The sequence below is a fragment of the Schistocerca americana genome, chromosome 1 (genome assembly GCF_021461395.2).
Source record: "Schistocerca americana isolate TAMUIC-IGC-003095 chromosome 1, iqSchAmer2.1, whole genome shotgun sequence".
In the NCBI taxonomy this organism is placed as follows: domain Eukaryota; kingdom Metazoa; phylum Arthropoda; class Insecta; order Orthoptera; family Acrididae; genus Schistocerca; species Schistocerca americana.
Genome location: NC_060119.1, coordinates 858,171,801 through 858,183,234, shown reverse-complemented (window position 1 = coordinate 858,183,234; position 11,434 = coordinate 858,171,801). Strand labels below are relative to the sequence as shown.

The 11,434-nt window shown below is 37.3% G+C and overlaps 1 protein-coding gene across 1 annotated transcript in view; it reads right to left on the bottom strand.

Moving 5' to 3' along the window:
• Window positions 1–3,655: 3,655 nt before the first annotated feature.
• Window positions 3,656–11,434, bottom strand: part of LOC124613648 (glutamine amidotransferase-like class 1 domain-containing protein 1) — a 92,467-nt gene continuing 84,688 nt past the window's right edge. The window contains exon 8 of the transcript XR_006979640.1: window positions 3,656–3,865. The gene's annotated coding sequence lies outside the window, so the exon portion shown is untranslated. The remainder of the gene's footprint in view (window positions 3,866–11,434) is intronic.

The following is an 11,434-nucleotide window of genomic DNA, read 5'->3' as shown; positions in this document are numbered from 1 at the left end:
GATGTAGATGTAGATCCATTACAGCCTCCCATGAACTGCATCCTTCATTGGGCCTAACAGATGGAAGTCAGAAGGAGCGAGATCCAGGCTGTAGGGTGGATGAAGATGCACAGACTTGTGTGAGGCCTCGTGTTGTCATGAGAAGGAGAAGTTCATTTGCATTTTTATGGCGACAAACACATTGAAGTTGTTTCTTCAATTTCCTGAGGATCAACCAGCATGAGGGAGATCAGACAGGTTTGTGCAACCTTGTTGGAATGACGACAGATGCCTTGCCCAATGACTCACCACAATTTTATTCATTTTCAGGTTAACATTCTGCAAGTGCCTATCACTATCTGTGACGCTCTGGTTTTCTGCCAAATGAAACACGACAGTTCTCTGCTTGGAACGCACATCCATTATAGATACCGTTTTGAAGGCTATGTATAGCACCATCACCTGTCAGAACCTCACGAAAATATATTGAGTGAAGCAGGAATATTCCATGATGTCCCTCAACAAATTCCATATTTTTGAACCAAAACTGGCTGAGAAAAATGGTGTGTTGCATTACTTATTGAACACCCCTCATACATTAAATGACAGCATGCTGGAAAGTAATGACTTAAAATTTTAATTGCAAAAACTCTTTAAAGTTTTTTAATTAAAACAAACATTATTAACATTTCATGTCTATATTCTTCTTGCGTATATATTTGCAGCCCTCTGCCACTAGAGGGCTCCGAATGGTAGGACATAACATGGCAATGTGTAATGTAAATACACTGGTGCGTGAGAAATTGCACGCTGTAATCGAGTTTCGAATTCAAAAGATTTGTCCACACATGGAGCACCCTCTCCTTCAGCACAACAATGCCAGACTGCACACAAACACTGCGACATCTGCAACAGTCCGATACCTTGGTTCCACCGCCATTGATCATCCTTCATAAAGTCCTGTCTTAGCCCCATTTGATTTTCATGTTTCCAAAACTTAAAGACCACCTCTGAGGAGTTTACTGTGATAGTGATGAAGCAGTGATGATGATGAAATGGTGCCAGTAGAGGTGAGGTTGTGGCTCCGTCAACAAAGTCAAACATTCTACAGTGACGGTATCAACAAACTGGTCTCTTTTTGGAAGAAGCTTGTCACCTGGGTGACTATGTTGAAAAATTAAATATATAGATGTGAAGAATAAGCTTTAACCCTTGTGTGAGAACGCCATTTCTCATAACATGAGTGGATGCGCAGTGTGCTTTGTACACATGTCAAGAATAGCTGTCAAGCTAATCATGTTTGAGCAAAGTCACAGTTTAATTAAACAGTGGTAAAATAAACTTACATTACACATGCTAAAGCACTTTTTAATTAAATAATAATAAAAAACTGCATTATATCCACCTGCTGCCATGTACAAGTGTTACCGCACAGTAATGGCTGACTCGAAGCATTAAACAGTGCATTTGCACGAGATCCCAGCCAACCATTTATTCAATTACTAATTATCTCTTAGACAACTGCCTCGTTGTGGGTTTGTGCTACTAATTCATAATCTGGGCGATTTTCTGGCAAAAATCATAAATTTTTTTCTCACATATATAGCTGTTTCTTTTATATTACTGATGCCCACTTGGATGAATGGCAGCACAAAATATCACTGTATTAGATGAAGGAATACCGAAGGAATAGATATGTGCTTGCAATTGTATAACAACAATGGAATAGTAAAAGACAATGTTATTTATGGATGGTGCACTTTGTACATAGGCATGCCTGCTTGAGAGTTAAGAGTTTTCACATAAAAAAATTGGAGGCATTACTTTTCAACACGCACTCATCTACTCCCTTATCTTTTTCATTTAACAGGTCTACCACCCTGTAAGGATTTTCACATCTATGGAAAAACTTACAAGTATCTTTATTTATATTAGAGCTTGGATGGTAAGCGTTGACTAACACCATATCATCCACCTTGAAATTAGGCATTATAAGCCTTAGGTTTATTCTGTTTTACTCTGAGTCTTTTTATTTAATCCATCATCTAAATATTCATGAATATTATGCTTATAACCCCTCTGACCATTTAAATAATTTTCATAAAGATTTTTCAATGAAATTCTTGTTTAATACCTCCTCGGGTGAAAATGAAGTAGATATATCAGACTTGTTTGAGGTTACTTTGAATTCAGATATAAACTGTGTCCAGGTTGATTGTTGACACACACTATTTGTAAGACTAACTCATCCAGTTACCTTCAGTACTCTTTTTGACAGATGTCCTGTGCATGGTATTTAGAAATTGTGAAATGATATACTTCCTCACATGCTACAAATGCCTTAACTAGGTTCTCCAACATCTGTAAAACAGTATTTTTAACTATCTATTACATTGATAGAACTTGTTATCTTAATTGGATATAATTCAACATATTCTGACCAACACTCAACTATTATAAAAGGATATAACACCACCTCTACCATTTGGTAAATATTCAAATGCATCTTGAAGTGTTTTTCTTGTTGGTTTAGGCTTTTATATAGCTCCTTGTAGTTGAAACTTGTAGTGAGACACCCTTCACTAACAATACCTTTTTTTATACATAGAAATAGGCAATACCAAAAAGCACTTTTCAATCTTGTATAGGTTAAAATTACCTAAGCTGCTACACTAAAAGAATGTATTATACTTCAAGCTAAAATATATAAAAAGAAATTAATTTGTTACAATCGATACTGCTAAAATTCTTCTTCTTTTAGGAACATTTGAAATTATGAAATATTTGGCATACTTAAAATTCATGTTATTAATTGTACAATCTAATGCTAATTATTAAATTTATTTCTGGATTCATTTACAAAATAATGATATAACTTGGTGAAGGTTTTCCTTTTGCCGAGAAAGTTTGTAAACTCTCTGTTTCATATACTCTTTGGAATAATGTTAGTACCGCAGAATATAAGTAGGAGTGGGCAGACCTCTGATGGAATCGGACGTATTTTTATGATTGGCAATAATAATGTAATTTGTGGTACTATGGAAGTGGAAATTGTAAATATGGTGTGATATTGAAAATTTGTGACAAGAAAATAAAATTCAAGAGCAAAACAGGCAAATATTGAAACATTATTATGTCAACTGGAACCCACAAAGTTAAAGAAATTTCAGCCTCGAGAATCTACCCCTAGACGTGACTGCAGCCAAGAATGAGAAAATAAAGCTAAGTAAAAAAGTTTTTTTTTTTTTTTTTGTATATCTTACGCCTCTCAAAGATTTTGAAACTAATGAAGAGACTGGAAAATTTAATGGTGACATTTGGGAGGATAAGATTACAAGCTGAGTCAGAACACTTCACAAGATCTGTCACCCAACATCAGATGTATTTACCTTTCTCTTTTAATCCGGTCACTGTAGTTGATTCTCTTGAAGTAGAGGTCCTGCTAATCAGTGCCTCTGACATCCCATGTGTAGCCAAGGAAAGGCTTGACTTCTTCACATTCTGCAGCTGTTATTGAAGCAAAAGAAGATAACTTCTACTCATATCATGAAAAAGTATGTCCACCACTTTCCTTTTAAAAACATATATTTCTTCAAAAAAGTGTACAGATCATTAGAGTGACTTGTGAATTTGAGTAGAAGACAACTTTACATACGAGATACACCTCAACGGCTCAACATGACATTCAAGACTACAATATTTCATTTGCCACAAAACCATCTTGTCTTTTGATTTTATTCTTGAAGAGTGTGGTTGCTCTGCGACAGCCACGCCATCGCCAAGCCATGATGTCGCAACATAAAAAGCCCCGCCCAAAGCAGTTAATGCCATTCATTTGTCATCACACCTGGCCATTTTCTTGTATTCCACACCTCCTGTTTAATGTCTGCAATTATGAAAACAAATGCCTGCACACAGTATATGATCTACGACTTACTCCCTACTTAATATTATTCTATCATGATCATCTTTCTCTGTATTACACAAGGAATGGGAAAGAGCATGTAATACATCATTTCCCCCACTTAACAGAGAGATGTCAGGATCTCTCATAATCTCAAATAAATAAAGTACAGTAAAATAAAATAAATGGATTTCTCATTAACATGTAACTGCAAACAAGGTAATTACTTAAACATATTTGTACATTTATTTAACAGTATTGCATTGCCTTCATGTCAGTATACTCTAGTGTTTCATGTTTACCTCTTGTATCTATACATAGTTGCCTACCTTTCACTCTTCCTCACATTATTATTACCTGAGAAGATAATTGTCAGGTACATGCCTACTATTTGTTCTCTAGCGTCAAATCTCAGTACAGGCTCAAGTCGACAAGCATGGAACATTCTTGTAGCAATCATTTTCGTCTCTACTATCATATAAGTCTATTTGATTATAGAACCAGTTTGGAGAAAACTTTCATATCGTGACCACCAGTCATAATACAGCTTCATACTTTTGTATTCACTCCACTTAAACTCTTTCTAAGGGCAGTCACTGTGTCAAATCTCTATACCATTGTAGATGTGGGTGTATCCTTATCCCAGCACCCCACCTTCCCCCCCCCCTCAAAAAAAGTACAGGTTATTCTCTAAATTAATTCACCTGACCAAGGTATAGAACAACCCGTCTTTGGATCCATCTAACCTTACCTCTCTCCTACCTGTATTAAATGTACAGGTCATTCCACCTATGGATTCACCTGACCAAGGTATAGGCCCTACACATCTGCCTGCCTTTCTCCTCTCCTACACTTTATCCACTATTTGGGTTTGCCTATCTTAACTTCATCAGTAAACACAGTTATTAGCCCCCTTATATTATCTTTTCTCACTCTAAATTAAAAGTTTCTCAATAATTGCTTTCTGCTGACATTACCAGATTGCTCAACTATCTTTTAACCCTTTTTTTCCTTATTCTTGTTTATGATATCACTATGTACACATACTTCCCACTCTCTCGCTTATACTTACTGATCCATATAGCTTATCCTTTACTTTCATATAATTACTAGATTTAGACAATACAAAATATTTTATTCCAAGTATTTCTTGTGAACAGACCAGGATAGCATTAGCACTTCATCTCCTGTTATTAAGATTTGTTCCTGGTGGACCTACTCCTTGTTGAATACCAGTTATCAAACCTTCTAATTCTTTTGTTAACTCTTAAGATCTTGCTTCTTATTTGGCTACACTTGTTAGCACTCCATCAGTTTGCCTTGCCTTCCATCTCCTACATGGACTCTTCTCCCCTACAACATGTGGCGTGACTAATATGTGTCACTCTAAAGAAAGATCCTGTTCGTCTATTGTCATCATCATACGCGAAATATCCACCAGTGCAATATTACTGTTGTAGGTTGTAAATTCTACAACACAGACTGTGAAAAGAAGTGATCCTGTGATCTTGCATATCAACAGAGGGAAGATAGATTTGGTACTCCTAATGGAGAAGTAAGAAAAGAGAATAGAGAGACATGTGTTAGGATTGAAGAACAAAAGATGACAGTACCCCACAGATGGACTCCCTTACCACTGCCCCCACCCACCCCAGGGACCCCATTTGCTAATGTACTTCACTGTGGAGCCAGAGAGAGAAGTTGTTCGGCACTCCCTACACAACAGACTTGCCATGGCTTCACCATCATAGACACCCCAAATATTGAACCTAACTAACCCCTATGAAATGCACTGGAATAGGCAAGTATAGTCACATAAGTCATCATCAACAGTCAATATGATTTCTATTATTGGTCTATTTATTGGACACTACTCGATACAGTTGACATCACTACCCATGATTAACCTCCTCTAAAAAAATTAAAATACAAACCCAACCATTCTATTTTTCTTTCCTTAAGTCTAAAAAATGTACAAAACAAATAACTTCTTATTCTAAATTCTAGAATATTCAGCTTACTATATTCATAGCTGATGCAAAGACAAGGTGAGTTAAAGCATTTCTCTGGAATTTTCATAGTGCCATAACTTCCTCCACTTTCTATTACTATCATATGATAATAGATCTAATAGCGTTCTTATGCTTGGCATTTCTTGTCCTACATGCAAATCACACGGCTTCAAAATTTCCCTTGAAATGTTAATTTATAATTAAGTTTATTATTTAAGCTCATGGTTATCTCATGAATGAATTGATACAATTATTATTGGATAAAGTATAGACAGTATGCATAGAGGAGTTGGGGTTGTATTTTTAGTTCTATATCTGAAAGAAAGGGTGGTAGAAGGTATAATATTACTAAAAGCTAACAGAGTAGTCAAAGAAGATATAAACTGTTCCTGAGAAAACTAAGACAGAAATACGGAAACAATTTAACTCAGACGGCCAATGGCCATCAATACACCGAATTCGCAAAAGGCGCATACTGTCTTGGTGCCTTAAGTCTTTTAATCATATCTATATTGTATAATTCTTTAGCTTGCCCTGTATCAGGGTCTCTTAGATACACTGCTTTTGGATGCAGTATATTCTGAACTTAAAAAAGTACACTGTAACGCTGAAAAAAATTTGCTCGTTCCCTTCTTGAAATTCAATCTATGATGAAAACTCTGTACTAATACCAAATCATTTATTTGAAAGCTTGGTACAACAGCTTTATCATTAAAAGTTCCAACTCTCTTTTGTGACTGTGTAATCTGTTTCTCTTGTACCTTCTCTTGCAAATTTTTCAAAGTCAATCGCCAGCGAATTCAGCCACAAACAATTATAACAAGGGCTCTCCTATAAAGGTTTTATTCATAGTTTCTACAGGAGCTAGTCCTGTTGACATATGTTGCAATTCATTAAGGATTACTAGAAATTCTGACACTACTTGTGCCCAGGTTGTGTGCCTTGTAGAAGAAAATGTTTTACACAATCATCCTAATTCCTTCATAACATGTTCACAAGGATTGGTTTGTGGACTATACTTGGATATAGTTGTGTGTCTTACCTCTTCCCAAGTCAAGAATTCCTTAAAATTATGGCCAATAAATTGTGAGCCATTATCAGTTAATAGACGTTGTGATTTACCCACATCTCGAAAATACTCTTGCAAACAATGCATTACTATATTAGTATTTGCTTGTTCAATGGGATAAAGTTACTTTGACCAACAGACGGCCAACACCAATATCTTATTTACTTTTCCCCTGCCTGTGGGTAATTGTCCAAAGAAGTCTGCTGCTGTTAGATCATGCAAACCTTTTGGAATTATCGGATATAGTTTAAAGTGCACTTGACTATTATCCTCTTTAACGAGTTAACAGTCATACACAATCTCAACACAGTAACTACCTTCTGACTCATATTCTTGAAATAATAAAATTTATACACGTGTTTGATACACTTCCTTATTCCAAAATGACCATATCCTTTGTGTAAGAACCATATCAGATCTGTTTCTACACTACATGGAATACATAGTCTCCTGCTTGACTGATCTGACGGTGCTTTCCAAAACAACACATCTTTTATTATAATCCATTCAGATTTTTCTGACCGGAGCAATGATAGTTCTTTACAAATGCACTTACATCCTTGTTCATGTATCTTAAACCCAAAAAATTGATGGGAAAAATCACTCCCGGTCCTTCAGTTCATTTCACATTACTCGTACCTAATGGTAATCGTGATAATGCATTGGAAACTATATTCTGTGACCCTTTCAAATAGTTAATTTTTATACGATATTCTTTTAAAAACAGCCCAGTGCATGAGTCTGTGAAGTAATAACCTGCTTTCCACCAAAAGTAACAATGCTTGATGGTAACAATGTGTGATCCCCATATTGCTATCTGTTAGTTTTTAATACTCCACACTACTGCTAACAGTTCTGTCTCTGTGCCTGTGTAATTCATTTCATGCTTTGTTAAACTTCTGCTAGCAAAGGCTATTGTTCTGTGTTTCCCCACTTCAGGATTCTACTCCCCTTGCAATAATTCTGCTGCAGTTCTGTACTCCGGTGCATATGTGGCCAGCTGAAATGGTTCATCCATTACAGGATGACTGAGAATAGGGGCATCTACCAGCACCTGTTTAATATTTGTAAATGCTTCTGCAGGCCCCTCACCCCATGACCATAAAGACTGTACCTTTAAAAGATGCAGTAACTGTGGATCATTCAGGACTTGTCCCTGAATGTATCGATGGTAAAATCCTGCTAATTCTAAAAACGAACCCAATTTTTTTTCTGATTTTTAGGTTACAGACACTCTTGTGTAACTCTTATTCTATCTGGGTCTGGTTTTATATCCTTAACCCTAACTAAATGTCCCAAAAATTTTAATTCTCCCCTTGCAAAATGTGATTTTGACAATTTTATGGTTATCCCCTTTTCATTCAACCTTTGCAAAGATTTCTGAGTAAATGATGATGGTCTTCCCAAGTTTCTGATACTAGCAAAATGTCATCTACATAAATAATAATAATAATAATAATAATAATAACGAGCGTATGGCATCGGTGGCCGGGAGACCCCTCGCGGGCGGTTCGCCCGCTGCTCCACAAGTTCTTTAACACCACTACGGCGACTTGCGAGTGAATGAGGATGAAATGATGATGAAAGACACACAACACCCAGTCATCTCGAGGCAGAGAAAATCCCTGACCCCACCGGGAATCAAACCCGGGACCCCATGCGCGGGAAGCGAGAACACTACCGCAGGACCACGAGCCATGGACATCTACATAAATAATGAGTTCTTATAACAGTTATTTGTCTAATGCTTCATTGAACACCTGTGTGAACAAAGACACTGAAATATTTAACCCAAATAGTAATATCCTAAATTGGTAAGATTTTCAGCAAATAAAAATGTGGTATACGTTTTAGAGTCACTGTGTAGCTTGATCTGCCAATAACTACTTGTGAGACCCATGGAGGTGAAATATTTGGCCTGTTCGAATTTGGTTAATAATTCCTCTATACAAAGGGGTCTGTTCCTTTCGGTTTCTATACATTTACTTAATGTACGGGCATTCAACACCAAACAAACCATCCCCTGTAGCCTTTTTCACTATAAGTAATGCATTATTATATAGGCTCAAACTTCATTCGTTGAGTTGGTTACCTACCATTTTGATGATTTCCTCTTGAAATGCTGCTCTCAAGCTTATAGTTACTGGATATGGTTTACAAAAGAAAGGGTCTGAATTCTTTACCCTAAATTTACATATATAATTTTCTATGATGCCTGGTTTGTCAGAAAATACATCACTATACTTAGTCAGAATTTTATACAACTCTTGCTTTTGCTCAGCAGTTAACAATGGTGATTCATAAGCTTTGTTAAATATCAGCCTTTCACTAGTTAGTACATCATTTGCCATTTCATCTTGCAAAACTAACTGAGCAGTTGCAATTAAATGTATTTCCATGATTAAGATAAGGGTTGGATTTGTCTCCGCATCTTACTTAAATAATATTTCACTATTGCTTCCATTGAAATCACAAAATAAGGTTTTCATATCAAAATTTACAGCTGCTTTATACATTGCTATTTTGACACTCTTTATTGAGGTGGTGGTAGGACACATTTCGCCCACTCATAGGTGTATTTCTATTTTTGTTTTCTCTTCGTACTTGCTAATGAATGGTTCATGGTGTGGGTTCCTGTAGTCATGTCCTAGTTCATGAACCACGGGCAACGTATGAGTGGCCAAGTAAGTGGTCGCGACAGTCAGGATACCAGTTACTTTGGAATAAGGCTGGGCATCTCGGACATATTCTGAGTCGTGGTCACCTTTGTGCTCATACGGCAAAGACTACCAAATCCACCGGTTAGTCCCTCAATCGTTAGGGGTAAAACCAAATGGGACTCGGGGCAAGTAAGGCTAGCAACCTGCTTCCCTGGTTCTTTAAATATGATGCTGGCAACAATCAGAGCAAAATGCCTCGGACCTTTGGAGGTGACGGAGTCCCACCTCTAACTGACAAACCAGGGACTCCTAAGATACGACTTGGCAAACAAATGGTAATGAGATGGGGAGCTATTAATATCAATGGGGGCTACTCTGGAAAGAAGGTAGAGCTGGCAGAGGCTGCAAGTAAGATGGGGCTGGACATTTTAGCTGTTAGTGACATTCGGGTAAGGGGTGAGAAAGAAGAGGAAGTGGGAGAATACAAGGTCTACCTGTCAGGAGTAAAAGCAGGAATAGCACAATGGGGTGTAGGGCTTTACATCAGGAAAGAAATGGAACCCAGCGTAGTTGCAATAAGGTATGTAAACGAACAACTGATGTGGATAGATTTGACAGTGTCTAGCAAGAAAATTAGGATTGTGTCAGTATATTCGCATTGTGAAGGGACAGATCAAGATAAGATGGATAGTTTTTATGAGGCACTCAGTGATGTAGTTGTTAGAGTAAAGGACAAGGACAGTGTTCTGCTCATGGGTGATTTTAACGCCAGGATTGGAAATCGAACAGAAAGGTATGAAAAGGTTATGGGTAAATTTGGAGAGGATATGGAGGCCAACAGGAATGGAAAACAACTCTTGGATTTCAGTGCCAGTATGGGCTTAGTAATCACAAACTCCTTTTTTAAACATAAGAACATTCACCCGTATACTTGGGAAGGCAGGGGAACCAGATCAGTCATTGACTATATAATAACAGATTAGGAATTCAGGAAGGCTGTGAGGGACACACGTGTATTCGGGGGATTCTTTGATGACACTGATCATTATTTAATCTGCAGTGAAATTGGGATTGTGAGGCCGAAAGTGCAGGAGGTCAGGTCCGTATGTAGGAGGATAAGAGTGGAGAAACTTCAGGATAAGGAAATCAGGCACAAGTACATAACAGCGATCTCAGAAAGATACCAGTTAGTTGAATGTAGTCAATTACAGTCATTGGAAAAGGAATGGACAAGGTACAGGGACACAGTACTAGAAGTGGCCAAAGAATGTCTTGGAACATGTAATCTCCCCACGGAAAATTACCCTCTACCATGCAATAATTAATAATGGTCAACCAAATCATCCACATGTATTTACGTTTGAAAAGTATCTGATCAGATTTTCTAGTAATATATGCGCCGACAGCTCGTCGACGCCAAGGTATTTTTCTAGTACGTTTATTCTTTGGAACAACAGAGGTACAGAAATGTATGCTCCATGGTTATTATAGAGAGAGAGAGGGGAACAGCTTCGGAAGTATCGGTTGGAAGATTGTCGGATTGCTAAAGGAGATTTATTTACTCTTCTTCGCGCTAAAGCGAGCTAGGAAAGTTTGTGCCGCTAGCGTGATAGATAAAGAGAAAGAAAAACCTGTAAAAGAAAATTACATGAGACTTGGAACCAACAGAAAACGGAACATGTACGGAAATGGACTCAATATACAATTTTCCTCAGAAATAAGGTTTTTGACCATTTTATTCTAGAGTGAATGACGAATGAGTTCTCTGTCTGAACCATTGATGATTGTCTGGGCCCTGTAATTAATTGGG